A 7,051-nucleotide genomic window follows, 5' to 3' on the forward strand; every position below is an offset into this window, starting at 1 on the left:
TATACATATATATAAACAATCAGCAGTAAAATCAAGGACACGCAAATGACTTTGATTTTGCTGCAATTTTGAGCAATGGCAGCTAGAAGAAATGTGTTATTTATGGAACTTCATTTCTCATTTCTAGGAAAAGCAGCAAATGAGAACATACGATAACAAACAGTAATTTAAAGGAGACAGAAATGTGTTTTGAATGATCTCTCCAATGTCACAGAGAGGCCTGTTAGAAACTTGACACTGTGATTATATCTGAAAATGGGCTCTCTGAATTTAAAAATAAACAATAATTTCCTGTGTGTGCTGTACGAGCAGTAAGCGTTAAGAGCACTTGGCAGTCTTATTATCAATGTGGGTCTTTAAAATTACTCTTCCCACTTCATCAAAAATCCAATGGAGAGTAACAAATTTCTTCAAAAGCATCTCAAGCTGTTTAGATTGACAGCTCAGGTTTGTAATATTTAGCAGAGCTGGGTTTTATCACAGTAATTGTGCGGCAACCCCAGGGAGGGTGAACGTTATAAAGTGGTATTCTAGAAGGCAATGACAACGCGACCTTTAGCAAATCTGCTTGAATTTATTGTGATAGACATCTGCTCTGAGCACAGTGATTTGTTCAAACACCTGTGGCTAAATCCAAGCCTGTGACCTGCAGTGGCAGCCCGACATCACAAAGGGACACAATTGCATCGGTTGTCATACGTTCAGCTTCACGACAGATTTGATTCATTACAGCTTACAGAGAGCAGTTCCAAAATAGTGACAGAGCATCAAAGTCTTTGGAGAGTCAGAGAATTATTTAGAAGACTCTTTTAAGAGATTTTTAATGTTGGCAGCTCCCAAAAGAGTGGAGATGTCGATTTCTGAGATCCACTTTTGATTTCACTTTAATCTTATATTTATAGTGCTAAGGCATATACAATGAGGTGAAGTCAAAGTTGGCATCTTGGATCGGGCAAAAATGTTTAGTTCAAAATGGTTTATGCAAAGACTTTAGCTAATAATTTAATTAATATGAATATGTTTTGTTTTATATTGTGAACCTCCCTGCACTTTGACGAGCAAAAAACTCAACTTAAAAATGTCCATGTTTTAATATCAAATTTCAAGAATGTGATATTAAGATAAAAATAGCTTTATATATGTCACAAATTCAGCCTCTGTGGCTCCCTCCGATCACCACCAGAGGGAACCATCACCGGAATACTGAGCTATCCTTTCGGACTCCAATTCCCACAATGCCCCGTGCCAGAGACTATCACCTGCACAGGTGTTTCCTATTGCCCGGTCTATTTAAACTGTGCCTTCCCTGCTCTCATTGCGAAGTCTTGTTTTGCCTTGCAGACATTTCTGAGCAGTTTCCCTGTGTTGATTATCTGTTGATTACCTGGACTGTTTACCCGTTTACGATTGCTTGTTGCCTACCTCTTCTGACCCTGCCTGCCTTGTTGATTCATGCTCTTGTTTGTCTGCTGCCTGCCTCGACCCTGATCACGAACACTGTTTACGATTCTGCCCAGCCTTCGTTGTGTCTCACACCTGTTACCGATCTATGCCTGTACGACCTGCCTTGTGAACTAATAAAGCTGCACATGGATCATAACGCCACTGCCTCTTTGTTACAATATAAGCTTTTAAATAAGCCTGTCCAACCTGCTCTATTAAGTATTTCATATAGGAGAAGTCGAGGACAAGCTTAACTCATTTATTCTATTCTCACTGAAATATTCCTAGTTAGTAATCTGAATTTTAACCTCATTCGCTTTGTTGTTGTAACAGCAATTGTAACCTTGCAATAAAATCCTTGACTTGGTGTTATGAAATTCTACTTGATCGATATTGGAAAAGGTGATTTAAGGTTATTTTCTTGTCCAGCAAACTGTCTGCCACAAGGGAGATTACTGTTTGGCCCAATAATCGTCTCATGGGCCCTCACCTCCTCTTCATTCAGGCTGCTGTCATTGTGGCATAACTGACTCATTGGGGGCCATTGTGAGAACTCATCAGGGGGGATAGCCCACGTTTCTCATCAGGGAGCCGCTCTATGCCTTTGATGTCTTTTCATCTGTCATGGTGTCTTTTTGCTCAGCAAGGCAATGATCAATGCAAACAGATTTAATCTTTTTAAGGGAATATGCTGCACAGCACTATAAATGTTTGAATCCATACAAGAGTTTGATTCATTTTTATTCTAGCAACATGCAGTTCAAGATGGTACTGCAACTGGGAGAAAAGGGGGGGGGAAGTGCTTTTGGGCTTCACTGAACTGGAAGATCTGCTTCTGACAAATTTCACAGTTTATTAAACTGAAAGGAGAATTTACTGAAAAATATGCACAAACAACTGCCGGTATGAGACGTTCATTATTCACAACAGTATGTTGATAGGAAGTGACTAATTCTAAAACATAAAAGAGGACATGATGGTTTTACTGCCATTTATCCAATTTATATGAATACAAAGTACATTAAAACTAATACTGTGTATATATACAACTTAATTTCACCATAAAAAAAGCTAAATTAGCTATTATATGAATTTAGAATTTTTTCAGATAAAAGTAAAACATTTTATTAGTCAAAGTTTAATTTAGCTTACTTATTCTGAATAAAGACAACTTTAAAAGACCTTAATGCTTATTCTGATGTCTTTTTAAAATATGCATCATATTTTCTGTTATGTGCCAACATAAAAAAAAAGAAAGAAAAATTAATAAAACTCACAATAATTTCCGCAGTCAGTAAGTTCAGGTGTCAAGCTAAAATACTATTTAAACAGAATTGCTTCTTTTATTTTATTCTTTTCCCCTTTGGCTAGTGCTATTTTTAGTTTTTTTCTTTTAACATTGTATTCAGTTTGCATAGAAAACGTCTCGGGTTACGACTGTAACCCTTGTTCCCCGAGAAAGGGAACGAGACACTGCGTCGGTAACGACACTAGGGGACCCCCCTCAGCGTAGCGCGTCTGAAGCATGAATGAAACTATTCCAATCCTGATCGGTGTTGCGTCATGACGTAACATGTGACGGCATAGTCGGAAGCTACAAAGGGACGCCGGCACACAACAGAGTCAGCTTTTGCGATGAAGCAAGCCGCTCCCAGGCAAGGAGAGGTGTGGCAAAGAGAAGCAGTGTCTCGTTCCCTTTCTCGGGGAACAAGGGTTACAGTCGTAACCCGAGACGTTCCCCCTCGAGGGAACTCACACTGCGTCGGTAACGACACTAGGGGAACGGATACCCACTATGCCACACCAAAACATGCCTGTCCTAGTGTGAAACTGAACCAGGCCCAACTTAGGAAGAGAGCACTCGTGCACCCGGCGTGGAGGGAAGGTTCAGGCTATAAAACCTGATGAAAGTATGCGGGGTGGACCACCCAGCCGCATCGCAGATCTCCTGCAACGGGACTCCTGACAGGAGGGCCCTAGAGGACGCCATGCCTCTAGTAGAGTGGGCCCTCAAAGCCACAGGTGAAGGCAAACCGCGTACCAAGGCAATAGCCTGAACAATCCAATTACTAATTGTCTGCTTGGAAGCAGGAAGTCCCTTCTTGGGTGATCCAAAGCACACCAACAACTGTTCTGACCTCCTCCAATGAGAGGACTTCTGAATAAAGATGTTCAATGCTCTGACAGGGCAGAGCAGATGAAGCCTCTCTTCTTCCGCCGACACATGAGGCGGAGGATGGAAGGCCTGAAGAACCACCGGCCGTGCCCTATTAGATGGCACCTTGGGCACATAGCCAGGCCTAGGGTGTAACATGGCCTTAGAAATATCTCGCCCCCTGCCTGAGACAGCAGGTCCCTCCTCAGAGGAATCTGCCACGGCTGGCCTGCCAGGAGTGACATGATATCTGAGAACCACACCCGGGCCAGCCAGAACGGGGCTATCAGCAATAGACTGACCCCTTCTCTCCGGAACCTCTCCAGAACTCCCGTGAGCAGAGCGATCGGGGGAAAAGCATACAGGCGTAGTCTCGGCCACGTCTGTACCATGGCGTCCAACCCCAGTGGGGCTGGATGCATGAGAGAAAACCACAGTGGACAGTGGGTCGTCTCTCGAGACACGAACAAATCCACTTCCACTGGGCCGAACCTCTCGCATATCGACTTCACCACCTTTGGGTGAAGTCTCCATTCCCTGGGCCTCAACCCCTGCCTCGACAGGACGTCTGCTCCCTGATTCTGGTCCCCAGGGACATACATCACTCTGAGAGACGACAACAGAGGGCGAGACCCCCCTGATGATTCAAATACGAGACTACCGACATGTTGTCTGCCCGTATTAGGACATAGGACATGCTGAGATCTGGGAGAAAGCTCCTCAGAGCCATGTAAACCGCTAGCATTTCTAGGCAATTTATGTGCCATGAGGAATGCTGGCCCTGCCACAGACCTCTCGCAAAGCGGCCGTCCATGACCGCGCCCCAACCCGTAAGGGATGAGTCTGTCGAAACGAGCTTTCGGCGACATGACACTCCCAATACTGGGCCTCGGGACAGAAACCAAGGTTTCCTCCATATGGACAGGGCACGAAGGCATCGGCGCGTGACCCTGATCATACGGAACGGATTTCCTCTCGAGGAAAACCCCTTGGTTTTCAACCACCACTGTAGGGGTCTCATGTACAGAAGGCCAAAAGGTATTACGTTGGACGCTGCTGCCATGAGCCCCAGCAGTCTTTGGAACTGCTTTACAGTGATAGCGTGGCCTAGCCCTATCCTGGAAACCATCGCCAGGATGGACTCGATACGAGCGGGAGACAATTGTGCCCGCATCGTTGTCGAGTCCCATACCACCCCCAGGAACGTTGTTCTCTGGGTGGGCAACAACACGCTCTTTTTCGTGTTGAGTCTCAACCCCAAGCTCTGAATGTGGCCAAGGACGACATCTCGATGCCGAACCGCCATCTCTCGAGACTGGGCCAGTATAAGCCAGTCGTCGATATACTTTTTTTTAGTGCGAGGGGAGAGAGCTAGGCCAAACAGAAGAACCCGATATTGGAACGCTTTGCCCCCGAAAGCGAACCTCAGGAACTTCCTGTGAGAAGGAATGATAGAAACATGGAAGTATGCGTCCTTTAGATCTATCGTGACAAACCAGTCCTCGGATCTGATCTGACTCACGATGGTGGGAATAGTGAGCATCTTGAACCTGAATCTCCTCAGAGAACGATTCAAGTGCCGCAGATCTAAAATTGGACGCAACCCCACATCCTTCTTGGGAACTATGAAATACTGGCTGTAGAACCCGGACTCCCTGTCTGGCCGAGGAACACTTTCTATGGCCTCCTTCACCAACAGGGAGTGAACTTCCTGTTCCATCACCCGACCCTGCTCGGGGTGCACCACAGTCCAGACCACCCCATTGAACTTCGGGGGGCGGTAACAGAACTGCAGCGTGTACCCTCTTTCTACTGTACGCAGGACCAATGGAGATATATTCGGAAGGCATTGCCATGCACCAATATAATCTACTAAGGGAATCAGCCTCTCGAGGCTGACCTCGGGTGTTTCTCGAGTATCGTTTACGATCCCCTGAAGCGGAACACCGGCAGGAAAAGATCGAAAATGATTTTCTATGTGCGGACGCTGTCGCTGCCAGGCCGCAAGCCCTCGGGGCGGACACTGCAGCGTGCGTTCGCCGGAAATCGATGTGGCCTGAAGCGTACTGGACGGCAGGATTCCAACAACGATTTGAAAGCTAGGACCTCTTTCCCGTAGCCTTCCTCGCCTGAAGGACGGTCCTCAGATCGACCTTCGGCTCGGCGGGCTTCAGGCAAGAGCTTCGCCTCTGTTGCCAAGATCCCTGAGGAGGGGATCTAGAAGCGACACTCTCCTTTTGTACCTGCCGATACGAGGAGCTTGATGACGGCTGGGGCTGTCCACTTGGAGCAGCTTTCTTAGATTTAGAGCGGCGAGGGAGATACTGCTTAAAAGCCGCAGACTGCTTTTTCGCCTCCTGAAACCTGTCGACGACTAAATTGACTGCGTAACCGAACAGGCCAGCAGGCGATATCGGGGCATCTAGGAGAAAGGCCCTGTCCTTTTCCTTCATCCCCGATAAATTTAGCCACAAATGTCTCTACGCAGCTCTGCTAAATCACCCTGAGTTGGTCCCTCGCCCTCATCTAAATCCTTTAAAAAATCAGCCTGGTATGCCTGCATAAGCGCCATTGTATGCAGGCATGCACCAGCACGACCAGCCGCCATATAAGCCCTGCCCACCAAAGATGATGTAACACGACAAGGTTTGATGGGCAGTACCGGGGCTTTAAGGGACGACGCAACGTCAGGGGAGAGGTAGCTGGCTAAAGCCTCTTCCACCCGAGGCATCGTCCCATAACCGTACTCACGGGCTCCTAAAATGTTACTATAATCTAACACAGGAGGGTTAGACAGTCGTGCAGAGTACGGTTTATTCCATGACTTACACAACTCATTGTGTAAGTCAGGAAAAAATGGTAAACCCCGGCGTTGAGGCTGAGACCTGTGCTGTAGGAAGCGCTCATCCAATTTACTTGTGACTTGCACTTCCTGCCTTTCTTGTGGCCAGTTAATATTAAGCTTGGCCACAGCACGAGCTAACACATCGACCAGCTCCTCATGTGCGTGTGAATGCAGTGGCGAGCTCTCTGCAATTTCACCCGCCTCGATGCTGAGCATGTCTATTTCCTCAGAATCAGACAGCTCAAACATCGGGTTCTCCTCCCGTGTGGAAGAAGCTGCGGCGCGGGCTTCCGCACGGGGAGTGATAAGTTCGGAAGTGTCAGATGAGGACTGAGAATGTGCCGCAGCAGTCTTGAGCCCTCCTGACAGATCCATCTGCGAGCCCCACGATCTAAGCCGCTGTGCCGCCTCAGCGGAAGCGGGACCCGAACCACGGGGTGCGCGAGCCTGGCCGGCCTCATCGAACACAGCCAGGCGGGAGCGCAGCACTCTGATCGGCAGTGCTTCACAGTTCGCACAGGCAGCTCCCTCGAGAGCTGCCTGTGCGTGCTGCGCTCCCAAACAATAAACACACAGCTGATGTGTGTCCCCACCCGTTAAAAACCTCG

General features: G+C 47.4%; 1 protein-coding gene across 1 annotated transcript in view; it reads right to left on the reverse strand.

Annotated features, from left to right (window-relative positions):
- Positions 1 to 7,051, reverse strand: part of LOC107699124 (orexin receptor type 2-like) — a 42,721-nt gene that overhangs the window by 1,846 nt on the left and 33,824 nt on the right. The window lies entirely within an intron of this gene.

The sequence above is a fragment of the Sinocyclocheilus anshuiensis genome, unplaced genomic scaffold (genome assembly GCF_001515605.1).
Source record: "Sinocyclocheilus anshuiensis isolate Anshui unplaced genomic scaffold, SAMN03320099.WGS_v1.1 scaffold166, whole genome shotgun sequence".
Classification (NCBI taxonomy): Eukaryota; Metazoa; Chordata; class Actinopteri; order Cypriniformes; family Cyprinidae; genus Sinocyclocheilus; species Sinocyclocheilus anshuiensis.